Source organism: Lissotriton vulgaris, chromosome 11 (genome assembly GCF_964263255.1).
Source record: "Lissotriton vulgaris chromosome 11, aLisVul1.2, whole genome shotgun sequence".
Lineage (NCBI taxonomy): Eukaryota > Metazoa > Chordata > Amphibia > Caudata > Salamandridae > Lissotriton > Lissotriton vulgaris.
In genome coordinates this window covers 644780600-644806660 of record NC_141699.1, presented here as the reverse complement: position 1 = coordinate 644806660, position 26061 = coordinate 644780600, and positions in this window count along the sequence as shown.

Genomic DNA, 26061 nt, shown 5'->3' with positions numbered 1-26061 from the left:
AGATGTGCGTGCCTTTCTAGGTATTACGTCATACTGCAGGCAGTGGATTCCTAATTTTTCATTGCTAGCGAAACCATTGGTGGCTCTTACGTGCAAGGATGTTTCGACTCCTTTACCATGGACGGAAGAATGTCAGAAAAGTTTTTCTGTATTACGTGATTCATTGTGTTCGGCTCCTGTGTTAGGTACCCCTGATTACAGTAAGCCGTTCACGTTATATGTTCACGAGAGGGAAGGTTGTGCTTTGAGTGTTCTAACGCAACCTTTTGGTGGTAAGCAACGTCCATGTGCATATTTTTCCTCGACCTTAGACCCAGTAGCTAGAGCATTGCCGAGTTGTTTGAGAGCAACTGCGGCAGCTGCGGTCTCCATCCGCCAATCAGCAGGATTGGTCATGGATAATATGCTTACAGTGATGGTTCCGCATGCAGTCGATACTCTTTTGAATCGAACGAAAACTCAGCACTTGACGAGTGCGAGGTTGTCTGGGTACGAATTGACGCTCTTGGCAAGCCACATTCAGATAAAACGTTGTAATGTCCTAAATCCGGCAACTTTGTTACCAATTAGTGCAGAGTCAGATGAAGTAGCAGAACATGACTGTTACTTGCGGACAGAAGAGGAAACAAAAGGTCGAGTGGACCTTAAAAACACCCCATTGGAAGACCCGGATGGCACTCTGTATGTGGATGGGTCATGTTTTAAGTTGCCGAATGGCGATGTGACTACTGCTTATGCTGTTGTAACATTGAATACTGTTGTTGAGACTGCAAGATTGAATCAGAATTCTGCCCAAGCTGCAGAGCTGATCGCTCTTACTAGAGCATGTGTGTTAGCAAAAGGGAAGCGTGTGAATGTGTACACCGATAGCCAGTACGCTTTCGGTGTAGCGCATAGTTTTGGACGATTGTGGCGAGAGCGTGGTTTCTTGACGTCGCATGGCACGAAAATCCAGCATGGCCAGCTTGTGAACGATCTTTTGGATGCATTGACTTTGCCTGCGCAAGTTGCAATTGTTAAGTGTAGTGCGCATCGTAAAGTGACGGATGATGTTGGTCGTGGTAATGCGTTTGCAGATGAGATTGCTAAGGAGACTGCCCGGAACCTTAGCACTCGAATGTATGTGACGAGTTCGGTTAGGTGGCCTGCAGAATCAAGTATGTGTGAAGATACTATAGAGAGCGTGAAAGCAATTCAGAATGAGGCCACCGACACTGAAAAGACGAAGTGGAAAGAAAGTACGGGAAAGTTGGATGTGAATGGTTGTTGGATTGATTTGTCGGATCGGAAAAGATGGATGTTGCCTGATGCGTATGTGCTGGCCGTTGTGACAATGGCACATGGGTTAGCACATATTAGCGCGAAAGGCATTTGCAAGTTGCTGGCTGATGTGTGGAAGAATGATGGCATTACAAAGTGTGCTGAACGTTTGGTGAAGAATTGTATGGTGTGTATAATGTACAATCCTGGCAAAGGAACCCCAACTCCCCCTGGCAGTTTTGCTCCTCCTTCGTATCCCTTTGAGGTGATCCAATTGGACTTCATCCATATGGAGCGATGCAATAACCTGAAATACGTTTTGGTTGTGGTTTGCGCATTCTCCCGATGGATCGAGGCCTATCCCCTCAAAGACAATACTGCTTTGTCTACTGCGAAAATCCTACTGAAGGAATACTTTCCTCGGTATGGAATGCCTAGAGTCGTGTGGTCAGATAACGGAAGTGAGTTTGTTGGAAGTGTGATGAAGAGTGTGTGTAAGGGCCTTGGAATTAATCAAAAATTCCATAGCGCCAATCATCCCCAGTCAGCTGGATTGGTTGAGGGTTACAATGGTACCCTTAAACTAAAACTAGCGAAGATTCAGGCTACGAGTGGACTTTCGTGGCCCGATGCTTTGCCTCTAGCATTACTGTCAACTAGGGCGACTGTACACTCCTGAATAGGGCTTAGTCCCTATGAGATAGTGTTCGGCCGTCCTGCGAATGTGTGGGGGGTTCCTAGGCCAGGAGTATTCTCTGATCTTGAGTATCCGATGTTGATTGACTATTTACATGACTTGACTGCTAAACTGAGGTTAATTCACCAACAGGTTTACGACGCCTTGCCGACGCAGACGGAGGGTCCAGGCCACCAGCTCCAGCCCGGGGACTGGGTGGTTACTCGAAATTTTTCACGCAAGAACAATCTGGACCCCCGATTTACCGGACCTTACCAGGTACTCCTGGCCACGAGGACTGCCGTTCGTCTTGAGGGGCGGAAAAATTGGGTACATGCTACCCATTGTAAGCGAGTCCCTATTCCTTTGCCGGCAGACCCGTGGGTAAGGAAAGGCATTGCGTCAACAGAAACAGAAACATTGCCGGCGTTTGTACCCTTTAGCGACGCACAGCTTGTTGGAGAACCCTCAACGCAGCAGAAAGCCACTGTTGAACATTTGTCAGCAAAAGACTCAAGACCAGATCAACTAACTGATCAGCAGGACGTTGTCTCTTCAACGGATCCTTTGTTCGACGAGCAGACACGTCCCGGGAAACATCGATATTCTTTGCGATCTCACACTAAGGACAAATAAAAATTTTTTCCTTGCTTTGCCGAAATTGACAACTGCAATATCCTCGTTTCCCATGATCAATTTGGAACATTCGTATCATTGAAATTTTTATGTATTAAGCTTCTTCCTTGTATCTTTTTCCTTCCACAGCTGAGAGACATTGTGCTAATATATATACATATTGTGTATTGAAGGCCGTAGGGCCGCGCGCGTACTTCCTTCTGGACAGTAGGTCTTGACGCTAGGTTAAAGGCCGTCGGTTCCTAGGAACTCCTGGGGATTGACTATTGCTGCACAGAACGAAGTGCGTCAAGAAACGTTGCGGACGGTCGTAGGGAATGGCATTCTCGAAGCTGAATGATTTGGAAGGAGCTCAGGTGTACAGATTCAAGCTGCAGCAACTTAGTCGTACCAAATGTTTTATACTTCAATTGTTTGTGTTGTTTCTGACTGCTTCTGCATTTTTGACGGGTGGGGTGTATTACACTATGTCTTATTTCTTACTTGCTACCCCTACTCCTACTCCTTACCCTAACCTTACCTCGACTGCTTCTCCTCATTCCTTTCATATATTACCGGAACACGAGCAGGCTAGACGTGTAGAATTCCGCAACAATTCCTTTATTCAGCTCCTCCATCAGCATCAGTTAGTGGTTAACACTACTAATTGTTGGGTGTGTGGGTTGATGCCACATACTACGGGTAAGGGAATTCCATATCTGGTGTTACCGTATAGTTCCCAAGGGTCAGCTCGAGCATTTCAAACAATGTTTCGAAGCGCACTGGGTTTCCACCCCATTCCAGAACAACGTTCCCCCTACTCTGGTCCTACCTCGTATCAGAGGCTGCTATCGATGGCAATAGAGGATATGGAAGATGAGATCCATGACCCTTTTCTTATCCCTAAAGAAGAGGTACAAGCCTATAGGGTCCTAAGTAGAGGGGAATATAGTATGTTCACTAGTGAAAAGCAGCTTAAAAGCTCGCCTCCAATATGGGTCGTACCCCACACTGGTAATCTTTGTCTTATGGGTCGTGGTTCGCAAGCCCCACTTGGAGCAAGTGCTTGCACTGAAAGTTACGTTCTGCCAATGTTCCCGTCCCCTGTGTTTCTGGCTGCCAAGGGTACCTACTTTATCTGTTACGATCGTGCATACACATGGTTGCCCGCAGACTTCATGGGCTCATGTTTCATTGCAAATTTGTTGCCTCCGACGTTCACTGTAGATGCCGATTATCATAAGACTAGAGTTGTACGAGGCGTAATTAGCGAAGAGGATACTGCCGGTCAAGAGGCAGGAGACTTTTTCAAGGGTTTCCTCCCGTTTTGGGGACCTATGGTTAATAGTAGGAACCTGAGACAGTTGACTCGAGTGGTAGAATCAACAGCTAATATTACTGCCAGTGCCCTTGGTAATATCACCACAGAACTTCAGGCGGAGAGACTTATGACGTTACAAAACCGTATGGTTTTAGATGTCATCTTAGCAGATCGCGGTGGGGTATGTAAGGTGATCCATTCGAGCTGCTGCATTTTCATTCCAGATAATGCTCCTACTGTCTATCAAGCCATCTCGAAGTTGCATAAGATCTCCGAATCCATACACGTGGATGTAGGGGATTGGACGCTACTTGGATGGTTTTGGGGCCTGATGTCGACTTGGGGTTGGAAGATTCTGATGATCATCGGGGTTGTGGTAGTGTTCCTGTTCACGTGTTGCCTTTGTGTGCAGTGTGGTCCTGCCTTATGTGGCCTCTGTGCTACAACGTGTATGAGACAACCATCTGTTACCAAGGGGACTCGGTTGGACAGAGCTATGCTACAACAACATCTTGATGGTCTGATGAATATCGAGTATGATTCCGACTAGTGCTTGCCTACATGAGGGCAAAAGGAGCGTCTGAGGTTCCGTGACAATCGTAAGTGGTGTCTTCGACTCGCACGAACATGGTCGAGTCTGGTATCTATGAACCGCAAATAACGAGTTTAGTAAGTGTGCGCAGTTTCGCTGTGCTAACTTAAACCGTTCATTTGTTATGTGGGTTTTTCATCTGTACCCACGGGTTCCATCTTAGATACGGCATCCATTTTGTCTCTTGCCCTCAAGTAGCCAGCGAACGGACGCTGTCCGCTTCGCGACCCTGGGACTCCCAAGATATTGACGGAAGACACATGTTCTTTGTAAATGTCTTTATGACGAGGGGGATGCTACTGTAAGGCAGATGGTGCCGCTCGAGGCTCATCTTGCCGCACGGGCTTATTGTCTCAGTCGTGCATCTCATTAGGCACGTCCCTTTGATGCCTGTATCTGGTGTTCCTTGATACCCCCCTTTTTTACACCCTTTCCGATCTCCCCACTGTCTCCGTCTTCCTCTGCACCTGTCTTCGTTCCTATTTCGATCTGTTTTACTGCCGATTGGAATGTGCTAATAGTGGGAAGATGGGTTTTTACAGTTGGGAACCGCCAAATGTTTCCGCACTTATGTTCCGGACCTTGTGTGTTCCAAAGTGACCAAAGCGACCCCTCTGGGGGCTAATTGTGGGAACCGGGTTGTAAACTTTTGTGTTCAATGTTATCCTATGGGTAAAAACTGTATAAAAGGAGCGATCCACAAAACCAATTTGAAGCAGTCTTCCCGAACTACACTCGATGTACTTCCTGTGACTTCTGTGTTCCCTGCAGCAAATAAAGCTAGAATCTTTGACGCCCAAGGAAGTGTCCCGTGTCTCTGTGACTTGTACGCCGGAGCAGGTTACCCACGAAGGTTTCAGGTGTTGTGCCCTGGCACCGCTGGGTCCAAAAGAACCCAGTCCTTCACAGTGCTTGACCTCCAATGCTTGACATCTGTGCGCAGCCTGGCCAGCGGGGGTGCCAAATTACGACTATAAAAGAGAGCCAGATCAGGTGTGATAGAGACTCCTAGGTACTTAAATCCATCTGCAGAGACAATCACTGCACAGGCTTTAGGGAGACGAGGGGTCTGCCCATGTAGCACATACAGCACGGATTTACTCCAACTAGTTTCGTACCCCGAGTACTTCCCGAAGTTTCTAAAGATGTTACGAGCTGTGGATTTATACAGAGAGGCAAGATATAGCAATATGTCGTTGGCATAAAGAGATATTCTGTATTCACACTCCGGCGACTATCTGAAACCCCTTATCATCGCATCACGACGAATCCAAGCCGCCAGGGGCTCCAACATGAGGGGAAACAGCAATGGGGACAACGGGCACCCTTGTCTGGTGTCTCTGCCTAGCGTGAACTGTCGGGATGTGTAGTTGTTGACTCTAACCTGCCCCCTGATGTCAGTATACAGCAGCCTTACCCATCGTATAAATTTAGGGCCCGACCCGGCCCTCACCAGGACCTCAAAAAGATACGACCATTCAATTGAGTTGAATGCCATGGATGCATCGAGTGACAATATAACAGCATCTTCTTCCAGATACTTCTGACGTGGAATCACATTATGGAGCCGGTGGATGTTAAGGGTGTTGTTTCTCCCAGGCATGAAGCCAGATTGGTTTGGGTGCACCAAAGAGGAAATAACCGCTCCCAGTCGCGTAGCAAGGACTTTTGCCAAGATCTTCGCTTCAGCGTTTATCAGTGAGATTGGCCTGTAGGAATGACAATCATCCACCGGCTTTCCGGCCTTATGGATAACAACTATACTGGCTAATCGCTGGTCAGGTGGCAAAGCTCCCTTCTCCCAGCTTTCTTGATACATTGCCCGCAGATGCGGGACCACCTGAGAGGCCACAGCCTTAAGGAACTCCACAGGGGTACCGTTCGGCCCCATCACTTTCCCAGACTTAATTTGGCTGATAGTCTATCGGATTTCCTCAGTCGATAGATCTTCATCCAACATGTCCCTGTCCATCTCCGAAAGGGTCTGCACATCGCTATCCGCCATCAACTGGCACAACTCCTCCTCAGTATATGTCGTGGCGGGAGAGTACACCTTCTCGAAGTGATCTGCGAACGCCTCCGCTATATCGCCATGGCGATGCAGGACCTCACCTCTGGGCAGTATCAGTCGGGGCACCCATCTCGTCCCATGCACCCTCCTCTCCAACCACGCTAGTGTCTTTCCCGGCCTGTCTCCAAGCTCATACAGCCTATGGTGGGTGGCTGCCTGCTTGGCCAACATGTGTTCACACGCTTTAAGCCTGTACTCCTCCTGCTTTAATTTCAGACTATGCAAGGCATCCTCCGAGGGATTTAACACGTGAGCTGCCTCAAGCTCTCGAAGGGCTTCCTCCAGCTGCAACAAAAGCTCACGTCGTTTAGCAATATATTTCACTTTCAACGACAAGGCATAATCCTTCAGGACCACCTTATACGCCTTCCATAGCGTTTGCGCTGATTCCACTGACCCTAGATTTTCTGTCAGGATATTACAAGTTTGCACCCGAGCTCCTCTCTTATTTCTGGAATTTTCAACAACCATGGGTTGATGACGATAGTACAGCGCTGCTGCATTTACCCATGAGTGAACTCCACTCCCACTGGGGAGTGGTCTGACATACCCCGGGGATACGTCCGGGAATATCTGAAATGACCCACGAGGCGGTGTACGTCATAAAGTAATCTATTCGGGAGAGACTGCCATGCACAGTGGAAACATATGAAAAGTTGGAGTCCCATGTCAGGAGCTCCCTTCCCACATCCAAAAGGCCCATTGCTGCAATAAATTCTGCCATAAGCTCATTTGGCCTGGCCCCTTGCCTCTGCGAGTACCTGTCAACCGTGTCATCCATTATCATGTTGTAGCCCCCGCCCAGTATCAAAGTACCGTCAGGCAGCTTGGTTAATATCCGGCCTAACTCTATTAAGGCATCTCTACCCTGCGATGGTGGCACGTACACAGAAACTACATTCAGGGCCCTCTGCTCCCACTGGGCCACAGTGACCGCAAATCCCCCCCCCCCCGGATCCACCCAAGTGTTGTGTACAATCAATGGTGTGCTTTTTCTAACCAGGATACATGTACCCCTAGAGCCTGTGGTATAGTCAGCATGCACTAAGAGCCGGTATTCCCATCTATTGAGCGCCTTACTTTTATTGCCTACTAAGTAGGTTTCCTGCAATAGGACAAGATCTGGCGACTGTCTCATCAGGTACTGCTGGACGACACCTCTCTTTATTTTATCACCTAAGCCCTTAACATTCCAGGAAAGGACAGAGGGCACTGATTCCCATTCAGCCCCCCGGTACGGTGATACTCACAACCCAGTAGGTCAATAATATATCGATCACTGCTGTACGCAGCTTGCAGATAGAAGCAACATTGTCACACCTTAGTCTGTCGTAATGGCAAAATACAAAGAAAGAGGAACATAGCAACACAGTACAGTTATTTTGGAACTCGTCTTCGAAGAATATCTTCAACAATCTATCCAAGTCGTAACATAAGAGTTCACCGCAACTTTGGAAACAGCAAAGAACTGCAAAACACCCCCCCCCCAGCCCCCACTGCCACCCCCCTCCCTGCCTCCCTGCCTGTGGATTTAGAACTATCCACCCCCAAACATGGCCTCTCGTCCCCCTAGAAATGCTGAAAACGCAGAGGGAACCGACCCCCCCTCCCGCAGACATACATCACAGTTATCTCATTTCGTAGCCATCTACTATTAAAAACGACTAAGCCATGTCATATCACGTCAATATTCCCATCAAATAGTACCATGTCATAAAGAACCAAGTATAGAAACAGTCTCGTATCAGTGAGTCCCACCACCCCCCGCCCGTGCCCCTCTACTTGCGTAGTCTCCCAGTTCCAGATTCTGCAGTCCCACCGCCAGGGCTATCAATTCTGCTCCTCCAGCCGACTATTTTCGGTAGCTGAAGCCTCACTCGCCTCCTCCCTCCGGACTCCTCGCTGCAGGCCAGATCTACCAGGGCGATCCCCGCCGCGGCATCCCACCGTGCTCCAGCCCTCCATCCAGTCCCAGGCCGCCTCTGGTGAATCAAAGAACCACGACTTTCCATCCGATTCCACCCGCAGTCGTGACGGAAAGAACATTGCATATTTCACCTCCCGATCTCTCAGCTCTTTCTTCACCGCTTGGAAGCTCCTACGCTGGGCCTGAACCTTGGCCGTGAAATCCGGGAAGAACGCCACCTCGTAATTATCAATCTTCAAGGGAGGGCCAGATCGTGAGGTCTGCAGTATTATCTCTCTGTCTCAGTAGTTGAATACCCTGGCAATCAGGGGTCTCGGATGTGCGCCCGGCTTTGGTCTACCACCCGGTACCCTATGAGCTCATTCTATAGAGATGTAGCTGGACAAGCTTGGGCTTGAGGTGTTTTGTGATCAGCTCCTCCACATACAAATCCGCAGCTGGCCCTTCCGTGCGTTCCGGAACCCCTAAAATTTGAATATTATTGCCGCGGGCTCTGCCTTCGTAGTCGTCTAGCTGTTACAACATTCGGGCCTGCTGCTGTTGCATGCAAGCATTTGTCTCTGAAGTTCCGATATATCTGTCTGCAGGGCGCTCGTCACTATTTAGGTTCCTTAACTTTCGGGTCCATTTTCTGAAGTCCGCTCTAAGTAGCGAGACCTCAACAGTGACCGAATCCACTAAAGTGCGCACCCCACCTATCGCTGCCATAATATCGTGAAGAGTCGGCTCCGGTCCCGGTGCAGGGACCACTGCCGCCCCATCCCTCCCCGATCATGGCGAATCACCCTTTTCGGGTCCGTCACTGCGGGCTGGCATTCAGTCACAATGATTGACCCCAGGAATCTGGGGCCAGCTGCCCCTGCGGACAATGTAGGATTCCTCCTTCACTCGTTCACAACCCATCCGTAGATAATCTTCGTAGCGCTCTACATTGCCAACGCTCCTACTCCTCAAGGCACATCAGGGATAGTCAACACGCACTACTTCAGTGCAGGCTCGGGGTCAGGGGCCTACCACAGAAATGTCCCAAACTCAAACTCAGCGCAGCGCCCACCTCAAAGGTCCGCATGCATGATCTCCGCTGCAGTTTCCACCAGGATAAGGGAGCAGGGCAGCGCCCACACAGCCGTCACTGCAGGCTTCTGCCCGCAAGGCTCCCACATATATCAAGCTGGCCGGAGGGATCCCAACCGGGTTGCATACAGTCGCCACCCTACCACCAGGTGCAGCTGTCGTCACGCTCCTCCCTTCACTCCTCCACTGCCGGGACACTGTACATAGATCAACACACAGGCTGCGTTCCCTCCAGACAAGGAGCAACAGTCAGTGCTCCTCTAACACACCTCCTGCATCCAAGCAGCCCCCTAACCTTGAGTAAAGTACAGGGCAGTAGTAAGGAGCCAGAGCAGCACTAGATCCAGGCAAAAGCTCAGTCTAATCGAAGCCGCAAATCAGAGGCTGTTACATCCACAATGCAACCCGCCTTTCATGCCCTCGGGCCGTCTCCGCCCTCCCCGCAGGTAAGTGGGCCAATGCGCGTGGTGTGGCTCCCCGCTGACACCACTTTGGGACAGCTACGAATGTCACTGGGACCCTGCAGGGTGCTCCCCCGGGCCACTGATCACAACGCAGCCCTGTCACACTCAGGCCGCAAAGCCGGGGCCTCAAGTGCCAAGACGCCTTCTGGGACAGCACTCCCCGAGCCGTTAGGCGACGCAGCACGAACCCACCAACGCAGGTCTCTCGCCGCCTCTGCCGCTCTCCGCTCCTCCTCGCCATCAGCAGGGTTCTCGGGTCCAGATCACAGTTGTGCCTGGGGGGCCGTCTCACCTCATAGGTCGCACCACTGTGCCGCCATGACTCCCCCGAAGCATCACACAACTCGGGCAATCCTGCAGAGAAGACAACGTGGCGGGGGCCCAAAGTCAGCACGGGGGGGCAAGAACAGAGACCCACCACCTAATTGCGTAGCATAACCTCAGATGGCATTAGAACAGATCAAGATAGTTGCAGGAGGGAAGGAGCTCGGCGAGGCAGCAGCCATTTCCCACGGCTGCAAGCCACGCCCCCAATCCGTTTCATATTTAACTAATCTTATTCCATTATTACGCTTGATTATGACGGCAACTCCTCTAGTACTCCCCCTCTGATCAGAGCTTACTACCTGTTGGACTCATTTACATTTAACGAAACATTGCCTACATTTGATTCTTTCTAGATGTGTTTAATATATAACAAGGGCTGCGCTTTTCTTAAGAGTTTCCAAAACCCAAGACACTTTCCTCCTGGACCTCAACCCGTTAACATTCCATGTTAAAAAAGTAACTACTTTTAACGTATCAATGCTAAAAAACTATAATACCAGTTGTTTAACAATACAACTTGATTCTGGCTCATGGCCATTTCTGATCTGATCTTATCTCCCCCCTTCAAGAAATAGGCTAGTGAGGACTATTTTTTTGTTTTTCTCCCATTGCTCCACACACCCATGCCCCCAATTCCCCCCTCCCCCGGGAAACCCCCTCTTCATACCTTGGGCGATGCCTTCCGCCCTTTGAGATCTCCCCCGTCTCACCCAGAGAAGAGAGACTTAAGAAAATGAAAATATTAGAAAGTAAGAAAACAGCCACTCTATACCCATGTCTTGATGCTAATGCAACTAAATTGAGGACTCATTCCCTTTTAGCACAAACTTGTATCTTATGACTCATCATACCATCTGTGATATGAATATATCCACTTCCCCTGGATTACTTATATTGTGCATTTTGTTTCGCCACTTTATTTTTTAACATGACTGGAAATTTATACTGGACCTGGGCTCCCTTACTTCTCAACTCATTCCTTCTGGAACACAGTTCCCACTGTTTCTGGACTGTCCTCTTACCAAGGTCAGACCTGATTTGATAAGATAACCCATCATGGCTCAAGGATTCCCACTGCAAGGCATATTCCAGCACAGCACTAACTCTTTCACAGCGAAAGTCAAAATGTTAATCAGGATTTTCCTAGGGGTCTTCCGATCCGGGTTCAAACTAAAGGGGTCCCTATGAGCCCTCTGAATCTCCTGTTCCCAATCAACTTCTGGTCTATCCTTCAAACCTTCCTCCCTCAACAGACCACATATAAAGGCCTTGACATCTCCTTTCTCAGCCCCCTCCGGAATGTTCAGGAATCTCAGCTTATTGCATCGAGATTGAGTATCCAGCCTTTCTAGGTCATCTTGCAGCAAAAATTGGTGGCGGGTTGACGCCAGTTGTGCGAGCTCCCTAGCCGTGAGAGGAGAGAATGCAGTATTACTGTGGAAAACAGCTTTTTTCTTTATGAAGTTTTATGCATGCGGTTTAACATAATAGAGGAGCAGTTATAGTATAATTTGATTAAGGTTTAGACTTTGTTTTTAAAAAATGGGATCACCCGAGAGGACGCAGTCTATGGCTGTGGATATGGATGTGGAGTTGCAGCGGGCATCTGGTATTACGCGGCAAGCCTTTTTCGGAAGACCCATGCGGCGCTGGCGCTAGCAGGCCTCTGGTTTGAGCGAAGCAGAGGCAACACAGTACGCGGTTGCCGGGGAAGAGAGGACTCGAGAACGGCGCCGACAACAACGCAGAAGATTTTCCGGGGAGAGGCACAAAGTTTATGCACTGGAACACACAAGTTAATGGAGAGCCATGCGTCGAGCCAGGAGGTAGGAAGAGAGAGAAGATCAGTGGACTGCAGGTACAGGGGTTTAAGCGGGGGCCGAGACTGATGGAAAAAGAGCCTCCAACACTAGTGCCACCATTACTTCAAGAGATGACAGAGGGAAGCGGAGGGAGTGGAGATAGGGTGAGTGTGAGAGTAGGGGTAAACCCCTCCCAATTAACCCCTTAATTGAGTCGGCCATTGTGGAGGTTGGATCTGAAAGATCATCCAAGAGCATAATTGAAAACCGAGTAAGAAGTAGATACCATCTTCGGTCACTTCCAGAGGGTAAGAGTAGGGGAAGAGGAGGTAGGGGAGGTGGAAGCAGGGAGCAGGTAGTCAAAGAGGCTGTAGTAGTAATCTACCCTAAAAAGAAGGTCCCTAAGATGGAAGGGAAGCTGAGACGCTGTGGCCCAAAAGGGGAGCGTGTGCCTGCCAACCCTACGTCATCGTTAAGATCCTATTTTAAAATCATGGAACAGGTCGAAATTTTGCAGGAAAAGTGGAACAAGTCTCAGAATGCCTGCTTCCTTTACTCCGATTTACTCCGTTAGTAGGACTTACACAGGGTGAAGAGATACAAACTGAAAGCTTAAGTTCAGAGACAAGCCCTACTCTCAGTCTGGATTTGTGTTCTAGCCCTACCCCAACTATCACTATTGAGTCATTCCATGGAAGCACGAACTTGGGACATCAATCAAAGTGACAGTCATGTATGTGGCAACGGAGGTAAAACATTTATGAAAAAGATGTTCCTAAGTCTGGGACAAGTATTCTCACAAAATTTGAGATATCTGAGACTAACCAAAAGGGGATACGAGAAAAATGTGAGATACTCGAGGAGAAGCTTGATGACCTCGCGCTGAGTACTGGAATTCTAGAAGAGGAGGTTAAAGCTCTGTCAGTAGTAGCAACAGGCAAAGCTAAGGATATTGAGCTACTCAGAAAACACAACAGATACTTCCAGCTCCTGGCTCGATGACCTTGATTCCCATGCCTTCTTTACTGTGAAAGAACACTGTCTCCCAATTATCAACATTCTCTGCATAAACGTATCCTCTCCTCTCCAAGCCTAACTCCTAAAACAAAAGGCGTTATTCTCGCTAACAAAGATGACTTTCTCCACCTGCAACAGAAATTTGAGAACAGGACAAATCCAACATTCACACATAATCCTGCGTTACTCATCATGAGAGCAATCAGGGAGAATACACTTCAGGCCTACAGAAATCGACCAACATGAGAATGCAGCACATAAGCCCTACGTATTACACATAAGTGAACATTTTACTTAGGCTTTTCTAAACCATCATGTTACATAAGCACATCAAATGCGCAAACAATTGTGAGAAGCCGATGAAATCCTAAATGTTAAAGCTCAATTAAACACATCTATGAGCAGAATTTAATATGGTGCACGTTTAAATCAAAGCATTGCAATACAATACAAATGTCATTATTTAACTACAGACATGTGCTAAGTGTTACATTATTCAAAACACAACTGCCACGTTAGTTACTTTACATGGCACAAATTAATTTTATTGGTTCACAACACGTGTTATTGCCAAGTACTTTCTAATAACCGAATGTTAACACAACAAAGGAATAAATGTAGGTGCAGACTATTTGTGGATATAATGCATCCCTACGAATGAAAGAACAGCATTGCTCTCCGTCAGTTCCCCCTCTTATGACAAGTGTCATCACAATCATTCACAACTCTCTGTAGAAAGAAGTGACCTAAACAGAAGTTGTAGCCAGTCTTCCCTGTCAAAACTTCTCTAGTCGCTTGAGATTCTCATAGTGACTGTCCTGCAGTCCCTCCACCCTCCTCTCATGCTCCCTAAGAGATCTCTTAGCCTGAACTGCCTTGTACCACTTGTAAGCCTTTACCAAGCCTAACACAATAATCCAACCGCCACTATGATGATGGGCTTCAGAATGTAACCAAGGATGTCCTTACCAAGGTTGGCAAACCAACTTTCAATCTTTCCAAAACCTTTTCCAACCTTGTCCCAAATGCCCTCTGTTGCTAAATCATGCACCTCATGTGGAATCTCAGTGATGTTACTTATATAAGTTGAAGTTGAAGTTAAGATACTTATTAAGCGCATGACTACCAGGCGGTTTCTTGGCGCTAGGGATACAGGCCCAGGGGGGCTAGGGGAGGCCACTAGGGCGAGAAAGCTTGTGAGAAGAGGAAAGTCTTAAGCGCTTTGCGGAACTCAAGATAGGAGGCAGAAGACCTAATAGTGAGAGGGAGGGTATTCCAAAAGGTGGGGCCAAGGGTGGAAAACTTCACGCCCCCAGATTTCCTCTTCCTAAAACGAGGGACAAAGAGGACGGACTGGGTAGAGGAACGCAGCTCTCTGCTTGGGGAGTAGGCTTTAATTTCAGAATTAATGAAAGCTGGAGCGGTTCCTGCGCGTGCCTGGAAAGTTGTGCAGTCCATCTTGAAAAGAGCGCGTTCCCGAATAGGGGGCCAATGCAGGGCTTTAAGTAAGGGAGTAACATGATGTGATTTGGGGAGGTTATGAATAAGTCGGGCAGCTTGATTTTGGACCAGTTGAAGGCGCCGGAGATCGTAAGCAGGGACACCAGTGTACAAGATGTTGCCAGAGTCAAGGCGTGACATGACCATGGCCAAAAGAATACGTTTTAGGGGGGGGAAAGGAAAAATAACGTGATATCTTTCGGATTGTGCGAAGAGTCAAAAAAACGGATGAGACCACTAAACTGATCTGGGAGTGCAAGATGAGGTGATTGTTAAGTTTTATCCCTAGAGTTTTAACTGAGGAGGAAGGTGAAGGAGAGGTACCCAAGGAGGGGGGCCAAAACAAAGGGGTCCAGGGACTGGAGCTGCCACCTGTAAGTACCAGTTCAGTTTTATCAGGGTTTAGCTTGAGGTGATTGCAGTTCATTCAGTCCCTGATGAAATTCATAACGGATTGGAAATAGTGGATGGACTCAGGGGAAGAGGAAAGGTTATAAATAAGCTGGAGGTCATCGGCATAATTAAATACTGTGACCTCCATCTGCTGTAATGCAAAAATAAGAGGGAAGATGTATAAATTAAACAAAAGATGGGAAAGGGAAGAGCCCTGAGGAACGCCACATTGGACATTGCGTGAGGGTGCGGAAAAATCGGCCAGGTGGAAGGCCTGTGTACGATTCCTCAAAAAAGAGGTGAGCCAAACCAGGGCGGGTCCCCTGATGCCGGCCTCCTTGACACGGGTGAGGAGGATGGAATGATCAACTGTGTCAAAGGCGGAGGTCAAATCAAGAAGGACCAATGCCTGGGGCAGGTTGACATCCATTCCCTCTCTGAGCTTGTCCATAACGGAAAGAACTACCGTTTCGGTGGAATGTGATGGACGAAAGCCCGCCTGACAGGGGGCTAAGCAGCCACAATTCTCAACGAAGGCACTAAGAACTTTGGTGACGTGGCATTCCAGGACTTTACCCAAAAACGGGAGAAGGGAAATGGGGTGGTAATTTGGAAGGGAGGTAGGGTCGGCGCCGGGATTTTTTTGAAAATAGGAATTATTGTCGCTGATTTATGTAAGTCTGGAACAGTGCCCTGCGCGAGGGAGTCATTAATAAAAGTGAGAGGGGGCAAAGGGCAAGCCAAAAAGATCTCTTTCAAAACATATGGAGGGCAAATGTCAGAGGGGGATCCTGATTTGACCCTGACAAGCAGAGACAAGAAGGTCTCCCTAGTCAACGGATGTATTTGATCAAGATGAGACAGGTTGAGCGGAGGCTGGGGATCAGAAACGGAAGGGGAGGGCGGTAATATATTTGACTTGATGGTGATGATTTTCTCAATAAAATAATCATTCAGAGAATCACAGAGGGATTGGGAGGGGGAAGGTTTAAGGGTGACTCTGTCTGAAGAGGCCAACTCCTGGACAGTGGCAAAAATTTATCTGGGTTGGTTTTCAGCCAAGAGGATTTTAGAGGAGAAATAATCGGTCTTAGCAAGAAGAATGGCTTTTTTATATTCATTAAGGAGTGAAGTGTATTGCAATTTTAGTGTAGGACAGTAAGCGCGTCTCCAAGCGCGCTCTGCCTGCCGCACTATAAGTTTTTTCTCCTTAAGCTCGGCATTAAACCGTCTATTTGCGTCATGAGCGCGCCTGGTTCCGAGGCGTCTAAGTGGAGCCACTTGGTCACACGCTCTGGAAAGCCAATTATTAATGGTGACTGCTTGGGGCGAGGGGGGTAGTTCTCCAAGGTTGGGGCATTAGGCTGAGAGAGAGGAACAGAGATATACTTCTTCAGATCTTTGCAGTTAAGTAGAGCACTATTGAATCCTCAACGTTTTACAGACTCCGCCCTCTTTTGCTAAAAAGACATCTAAGGCAAAGCGATTCTGCATCACAATAGCTCTTATCTACACCATCTTTCCATCTACAAGCAACAAAGACTGAGCTGTATTCGCTGACAGCGTATCCACAATAGTTGACAACCTTTTAATCCTTATATCATTCAGAACCACTCCTAAACTTGGTATCATCGCTCCAAATACATCTCCAACAATTTCCCCTGCACTGGCACCTCACTTCTCTCTATGATGTAATCCTCCATCCAAGGGTGCAAAATCCTCCATGTGAAAAATGCTAGGGAACACAACCGCCACAAAACACATACCATACAGTCAGTGGCAATCTCTCATAGGCATTTTTCCCACACACAAAATACACATTTGGTACCACTTGCACTGTATCTTGCAAGAACTTCTTTACAGTGGTTTCAATTGTGAAAATGTGATCACACATGCTCTGTTGCTCAAGGACCTTATCATAGTACATCTGTACGTGTCTGATACAAAGCTTTCCTCGCTTTTCGAAATCCAAAGCTATTGGACCATAACTTCCCTTAGCTTTGTGTGCTAATTCCTCCTTGGTCAATTCAAATTTTCCTTCCTTACTGTTAAATTTTACTGTTAGTTGTCTATGTCTATCTTCCAGTTAATCTACACGTTTCTTCTCTATGTCTGTTCGTATGCCTGTCAAATTATGACGATGTGCATAGGCTGTATCTAACGTAACGGTAGGTATGAAATACTTCCCCACTCTATCTTTCTGCTTATAATAATTGTACTTATTCAGGTGCTTGAAGGCTGGAAATTCTGAAAGCACCACATCGTAGTTGGAGAAATAGTATTCATACCCTTACCGTAAAACATACTAAGCAACAAACTATATGTAATACCATACATCAGAGGAAGATGGGGATAGCAAATACCCTCCTCCACAGACGCAGGCAACTGCATACATATGTAACAATCTTTCACATCCATCGTATTCACATACTCCTACAGCAGCTTTGCATAAGCATTTACCGTGTAATCACCTTTGGACAAATCTCTGTGTAACATGCGACTAGTCTGATCTAGCATAGCCTTTTCAGCTCCTACAATACCCTCTTTTGTGCTAGAAGTAACAGATGTGTTTGTCCCTTGCACTCCCACACCTTCAACGTCTGGATCATGTGAAATTTTGACAGACACAATGATAACTACCACTACCACTATCACTATTATCACTCCTACTGTGAGTGTACCTATCACACACTTGGACCTACGGTTCGAATTTCTGTATAGCACAGCAAGAGGATCAACGCAAAGCCTCGTTCTCTGCCTCTGATTGCTGCTCAACCAGTTTACACACCGTTCACTGAAGTCCTGGAAATTAGTTCACAGTTCGTTGCACCTTTATGTACACAACTAGCATCCCGCCCCAGCGTTGCCTGGGGCAGAAACGGGTTGGGGGAAGCAGTTGAGGCTTGCGTGCAGCCCGCCCCGGCCCCCACCCGCCACAACATTGTCTGTGTCCCGGAGCCTGCGCCCAACCTCCCGCCCCGGCCCGGCCCCCTCCCGGCCCGGCCCCCTCCCGGTCCGGCCCGGCCTGCCCCTCCCGGCCCGGCCCCCTCCCGGTCCGGCCCGGCCTGCCCCGGCCGGCCCGGCCCCCTCCCGCCCGTGCCGCCTGATCCTTACCTCGACCGCCGGTCCCGATCCAGGCGCCCCGCCCGCACAGGCCGCCACTTCGCCCAGCAGCAAGCAGGGCCGCGGCCGTCCTCCCAGCAGGTCGCGATCTTCGCCGCCATTTCAGGAAGTGTTCAGTAAGTGTTGGGAGCGCAAATGATGTCATCATGCAGACGTCGCGGCCGGCGCTACTTGCAAGGGACTACTTTATTTTTATTTCTAAATTTTTTAAACAACGTATATATATTTTTTTTAATAGCCTATGTCCTTCTGCTTGCCCTGAGGTTTTCAAAGATGTCTTGGGTGTTTTGATTGGTGGTGTACTTTTCGAGTTTACCTGGCTCAAAGGACACAGTTCTCTCTTTATAATAGTAGTATAGATTCAAATGACTTCCTTAGCTCTCTTTCGTCTTCTACGGAAAGTACCTAAATTTGTTCTTCTTCCAATTGGGCCTAGGTTATCTTCTTTTAAAGCAAGCCTTATTTACAATTCACAGTTCAATCATCAGTCTCTTATAAGCTCAGAACCAATTTCAATAATGACATGTTGTAGAATCTGAAAGCAAACAGCTGCAATCTCCTGTTCTGGTGGCTGATATCCAAAAGTTGGAAAGGACAAATCTCGCAGAATCAAAACTCGCCTTCTGCTCAATATTGGAGGTATTGGTGCAGTCACCGTCAGCGCCCCTCTATTTCCAGTCCAGGGACTACCAATTTGATATCAACTTTCAGTTCCGGGAATCTGCTGACCACTCGTGAAGACCTCAGTCACCCGGTCCCTGCTGCTCTCGGCAAATGTGATCAAATAAGTCCACTCTGGGGCAGAGTACCCCTGGCAGGCCACTCTTGCTCTTCTTGACCTCCCTGGGTCTCTTGTGCTTGTTAAGCATCACTTATCTCTGATTCAGATGTTTCAGACACAGGAGAAAGATCTCTTTCAGATGCCAATCTCAAGTTTAGAATCCACTGTCTCACAGGCCACAAATCTTCTTCTCTGTACCCAACAACTTTGCGCACCAGTTCCTTCAGCTAAGTCTGACTCTGTCCCACTCACAACGTTACCGTCTCCCTCAGAGTCAATACCTGGGCCTTGTGCAGCGTGACTCCCCTCAGCTTGCTGAGGAAATAGAATTTTTTAGGTAGTCAGTGTGACCCCCACTCGCACCCTATCCATGCACCCGTGCCTCATGTATGTCATGTAATTCCCTTCCCGTGCCCGTCATGATAATGTCTCTGCATTTCCGTCCAATGTTAGCATGTCAGTTAGTGAGCCCTCCATGTATAAAGTTTCAATTCCGCATCCAGGCCTATGTTTCCAATGCATTTACATGGTGCACTTTTAAATATTGCAAAGCACACGTTTTCCACATTTTCCTGGCTCAGTCGAGCCAGGCCCTTAATTGAGGCTCCGAGCCTCTTCTGTCTCTGAAAGCTGCAGTTTAGGTATGCATCCCTGACCTCTACCTTACTTCCTGCCCAGCGAAGCGGTGCCCGGCTCGGCCTGGCCTGCCTGCCAAGACGGTATTTTGCCTACAGTTATCTGCTCAGCCTCCGCAAAAACACATTCCAGTCTAGTGAAATAGGTAAACATATTCCAGCCTGCAGAGCAAAGGGCCCGGCCTTCCTGTCTCCTTACAAGTAATTTACTGCACCCGTTGCCATAGTAGGCCCATGGCCCCGCGCATTGCACGAAGACACGTATACACGTATGCACCCACTAGCATTCAGTGATGTACGGCCTCTGCCCGAGAGACCTTTTACTTCAGACAACACATCCTCCAAACACAAGATACCAGATATGCTATAGGTGCAGGTCGTTCTGACATCCCAGACACCAGACTCCTCTACTAGTGCTAAAGTCAAGCCCCCAGCTCTCCCCAGTTACACGTCAATACCACGTCATGCTCAGTTGCGCACGCATCCATGGTAAAGGTTTCTGCTGACCCTGCAGAATTTCTCTATGCATCCACCCACCTATGACACTTCTGTGACGCTTCCAGCACACACCTCCGTGTACGCCCCTGTACACGCCTTCTTTTACGCCCATGTGTTCTTATCTCTTTCTTTTTCACTTGTTACGCCTACTGTATTCAATGCAACTGTTCAGTTTTACTATATATAATGTGTGATGTTAATAAAATGTTGAATATCCCTTCCTGAACCTTAGTGGTGATGGAACCCGATGTCCAGTGACTCGAGCCACTTAATTAAAGCCCGTATGACTCAGATACCACGGACTCTGCCTCTCATTTATTGAGCTATCCTTATTGTCATTTAATGTATAGAAAAATAGTCCCGGTAATTTTATTTACCACATAATCTGGCGCCCGAATAGGGACACCTCCCCTTCCCCACGCGCCGGCGATGTAACGCAGGCCCCTGACCCCTTCTAAAGCCGTGACGGACCCCTTTCTGTGCACACTCGCGGGTTTTCCTGCTAACTCCCTAAGGCCCACGGAGGAGACGGAGACTGCGGTCTAGCATCCAGACGAGGCGGTGAGGAATGCGGAGAGTCCCGACCAGAGCCCAAGCCGAGAGAGCAAGGTCCGAGGTATCCGGAGGCCCACCTGTTCCGAAGCGCATGCGTAGCAGCCAGACGCCGTAGCAGTCCAGTCCAGTCCAGTGTCGAGTTTCCGAGGCCTTCAGTTTGCTTCCCGGTGAGTACCGTTGTTGGGAACGCATCTAGACGGGTTCATTAATTTGTGCCCGGTCCAGACGGGTCTGGGTACGCAGACCCGGTCCAGACGTGTTCACTTAGGTGGATACGGTATGACGTGTCTCTTTATGGGACCGGTATGTCTGTACTGTTTTAGCAGTGCATCCAGTAATTCAGTATTCTAGTATTGTCTCTCGAGATTTTCAGAATTATGTTTTTCTATGTACCAGGTAGTTTTTAATGTGTTTAATGTCGTGGTATGAATGATTGTTTGCAATTCATTACTGTGTTCATTGTGTTCACGTTCAAGTAAGTTCAAATATGCCGCTGTTTTTGAAATTACGTCAGATAGGAACCAGGAAAGGGATACTCGAAGAAGCAGTTCCCGTCCCGCCTAGGGACACTCCCGGACATTTTATGTACCATAAACATGGCTTAGATGCCATACTGTACTTAGACTTGTGGGTTGACTATACCAAAGATCTGGAAGAGAAATATAGATGGCCTGTCTCAGGGACATGGGATGCTGATTGCATCATGAGAGTAGAGGAAGCATTGTGGAAAAAGAAAGCCAGACAATCCCAGAAAGATGCCATAGAATTGTGGCGTAAAGAAGCGCATAGAAGAACAGAGTAAGAAATTAGGAAAGCAGAGAAAAGTAGAGAAGCATCAGAAAAAGCCCAAGAAAAAGAGTTACTAGAAGAAGGTGAACGAGTTAAAGCAGAACAGTTAGATAGACAAAGAAATGCCCTTATTAAAGGCATGTATCCCGTTCTCGCCGAGGGCCTACCTAAGGCTACCTCGGAAGTACCCCGTAATTTACCGCCACCATTGGTCCCAACTAAACTCCGTCATAAACAGACCGCAGCGGAAATTTTCCTTTCCTCCTACTTAGATGACACTGTCCCAGAGTATGCAAATACAAATCCTCCTCCAAATGTTCATCCTCACAACCCTGTTAATGATACGATTCCCCCCACTGTTTCTCCTGCCACTGGTCCTGGCAATCCTTTTAACCCACCAGTAACCCAGGACCAACCTACTTTACCTACGCCTACTTTACCAGCACCAATAATACCAGTGCCAGTGCATCCTGCAAGCCCCGGTGGCTCACATCTAGGAGCCGCGGGAGGGGGTTTCTCCACCCCTCCTCAAGTAAAACGAATATCATTACGAGATTTAGCACTGGAACAAACGCCAAAGGCAACATACGCAACCCTTAGAAAGAACCTTACTGATTGTATATATGATCCAGTACCGGGTGAGGACTCATTGGTCCTACACTCACTACGATTACGACGCGTTGCAGATTATTTGATCACCTTACCAGGCATGAAAGAGAAATTAGACAAGATATATCATTTCATTAGAACGGGGGAGGGACCAGAAAGTATACAGGAGGCCATGGCACACAGAAAGGTGGAAACTCAATGCATGGTTTTATAGTTCTTGATAAATTGCTTGATCAGGGAACAAGATCAACCACACAGAGAAGTCACTAAGCGTATGTTAGATTGGAGTGATAACATAGCGGTCGGAAAGCATGATAAACAAAGTAGTGTAGAGGCAATGTACAGGAAAATCCGTAAGGAAATTCTTGACATACGTGAGAAAAAACGGGCCGACGAGAACGAAACCGAGAAAGAGGATGACGTCTCAGAAGACGATGATATAGAAACTGAGAATGCAAATAGAATAGCGTACGTAGGTAGGGCGAGACCTTTGACAAACCCATACGCCCAGAATGTAAGAAAAGTTTTCTTTCTCCCATACCAGAACAATGTTCTCTTGAGCATCTATTCCAAGCCACTGATAAAGTACTGAAACAACGAATAGGTTACAGTGAACTTAGTACCATGCATGAACAGGAACTAGCCCGGTCAGCAGTACAATGGGCTGGCAATACTAGCGTAGATAAAGATGACATAGTAGCGCAAACATTTTTGAATCTTTCCCCAGACGAACAGCGACTAGCTGGTATGTACATGATTCAACATCTCATTACATCGTACGAAAGTCAGCATTCTGATCCAGGTCCCCTATATAATATATTGGAAGAGTTACTCCTAGGTAGATGGAGAGGCCTAGGTACCGATTTAATTAATGTCATTCTAGAACAGAGACACAAATACAGGACTTTCCTGACTCCACATTTCGTTCCTGTTCCACCCCCAGTAAGGAAAACATTTTACATAGACAGACTGAATCCCTTACGAGAAGTTCATCCCATCCGGACAACAGGTGGTGAGCTTGAACGAGTATTCGTATACACACCCTTGACGAAAATTGAATTATTGGAAATGAAAAAATTAGTGCCCTGTCATGATAAAGATCCAGCAGGGTTCCACCGAGAATTAAAAGACATGCTCCGCATGGGGGAGTATACGTATCCCGATATCATTAAAATGTTAAAGGTACTGTTGCCAGCCGGCATTTACGAAAAACTTAAAGAAAAAGAATGGGAAGTGGGAGAGAAAAAGATTGATTGGGCAGAATTAGAACACGAAGAAAATACACGAGTCCCTGGTACTGGTCTTGGGGAAAAAGCTAAAGCATTACCAGAATTATTAGTACAGGTCTTACCTAGGTTATTGACAACTTAAAAGGAAGACTGGGATGCTATCTCAGCCTGCAAACAGAAACAAGACAAAGACACTAGCGATTTTTATTCCAGATTCGAGAAATGTTTCATTATTAATAGCGGGCTAAAAACAAGTAGTGAATCATACCCACATCTTTTTGTGACCAAATTAGTAGAGAATTCCTTACCACAAGTTAAAAATAGAGTACTAAAGGTTGAGAGTACCTGGCAAGCTAATACCCATTCCCAAATGTTACAAATGTTACAGTACCACCAGAACCGAATTAGAGAAGAACACGAACACGAACAGAGACGCATAAAAGACACGAAAATGAAAGTACTAGTTGCTCAGTCTGTCCCAGCTGATGGTCAGAAGAGGGGTACGGCACCGACCAGTCATTCTGCAGCTCCTGTTAAAGGGACGTGCAATTACTGTAAACAGCCAGGTCACTATATAAATGAATGTACTGTCCTGAAACACAATATAGCTACAGGCAAGACGAAAGAAAGACCGCGTCCTCCAAGACAGGAACATGTTCCGCAGAACACGCATCCTCCTCAGAACGCGCAACAGACAGTAGCCGTACCCCAGCCTATAGCTGCCACCCAACAAGTTACACAGCAAATGTACCAGTATGCTCAGTCAGACTACCCAGATTATCAACAGTACTCATGAAACAGCCTAGAGAGGGAGGTTGGCTTGCCCCTTATCGAGGTTTCTGTAGATCAAGAGGGTCCCTATGTACATAGTCAGGTATTAGGGAAAGACAGAAAATTTTTGATTGACACAGGGGCGAGCAGAACTACCATCAGTCATGACGAGGTTCCAGGGGCACCCCTCTCAGGCTCAAGAAATGTTTCCCTGGGATTTTCAGGAAAGCCTATTGTTAACGAAGTGTCAAAGCCAGTTTCTCTAGAAGTTGGTCCATTGTCTCGTACTACTGACTTGTTACTTACGAAATCATGTCCAGAAAATCTGCTTGGTATAAAAACATTGAAAGAACCAGGAGCAGTGATTTGTTGTTCTCCGGAAGGAGTGAGATTGTTTTTACGTGATTTTAAAGGACATTATGTGTTAAGAGATTTTGATCCAAGATTGCAGAATGTACCACAGCATTTATGGGCGCACGGTCCAACTGATGTAGGTTGCATGCACATTACACCATACCGTGTCACTCTTAAACAAGGAGTTGTACTGCCCCAAATTCGACAATATAAGTTACCACTTGAGGCTGTAGTGGCCTTACTGAAAATTATTGACGAGCTCATTGCTCAAGGAGTGGTTGTAGAAACTGACTCCAATGTGTGTAATTCTCCTATCATTCCGATTCTTAAACGAACTGACCCGAATGCACCACCGGTCTACAGACTGGTGATCGACCTCCGAGAATTAAACAAATGCATAATACCCCAATACCCAGTGGTCCCAGACATTTCTTCCTTATTGACTGCCATTGATTCCGAAGCTGCGTTCTTCACTGTAATTGATCTCAAGAACGCCTTCTTTAGTGTCCCTATTCATCCGGAAAGCCAGTATCTCTTCGGATTCTGTTTAAATGGCCAAAGCTTCAAATTTGCAAGAGCTCCTCAAGGGTTCACAGAAAGCCCAAGTATTTACAGCCAAGCACTGAAACGACAACTAGACAGTATTCACATGCCTACTGACACTGCCTTGCTCCAGTATGTTGATGATCTCTTGATCACAGCTCGAACAGAACGTGATTGCGAACGTGCATCACTGACAGTCTTGTATTTTCTGGCCGAAAAGGGGCATAAAGTGTCCCCTTCGAAGCTACAATTCTGTGCCCAGCAAGTGGTTTACCTTGGACACTTGCTGTCCAAGAGGGGTAGACAGTTGACACCTGATCGTATCCAGTTAATTGCACATCTTCCACAACCCAAGACACAAAAGGAAGTACGGGCCTTCATTGGCCTCACTTCTTACTGTAGACAATGGATTCCCCAGTAGGCATATCTAGCAAAGCCACTCATACAGTTGACAACACAGGAGGCAGCGACTTCGACTGTCCTCCCTTGGACTCAGGAACATACACTTGCTTTTGATGAATTGAAGAAAGCCCTATGTCAAGCACCTGTTTTAGCGACACCATGCTACAGCAAACCTTTTACACTTTTTGTCACTGAACGCGATGGCACAGCATTATCTGTTCTCACACAAGATCAAGCAGGAAAACACAAGCCTTGTGCTTATTTTTCTAGTACATTGGATCCAGTAGCCCAGGCTCTGCCTGCGTGCCTAAAATCAGTTGCAGCAACAGCTCTAGCTATCAGACAAAGCGACTCCATAGTGTTAGGACATCCCCTGACAGTACAGGTTCCACACTCCATGGAAGTTCTCTTAAATAGGACACAGACTCAGTACTTGACCATAGCACGACTGACAGGATATGAACTGACACTGTTTCAGCCACACATAGAGATCAGACGTTGCAACATATTAAACCCTGCTACTCTGTTACCCTCGATTACAGAAGACCCTACACCACATGACTGTGTGGAAGTCATTAACACCATGACGAAGCCAAGACAAGACTTGACAGACATTGCATTACCCGACCCAGACCTGACACTTTATGTGGATGGTTCATGCATGAGAACAATTACAGGAGAGTTAGTGGCTGCATATGCAGTGACTACTAAAACTGAAGTCATAGAAACACAT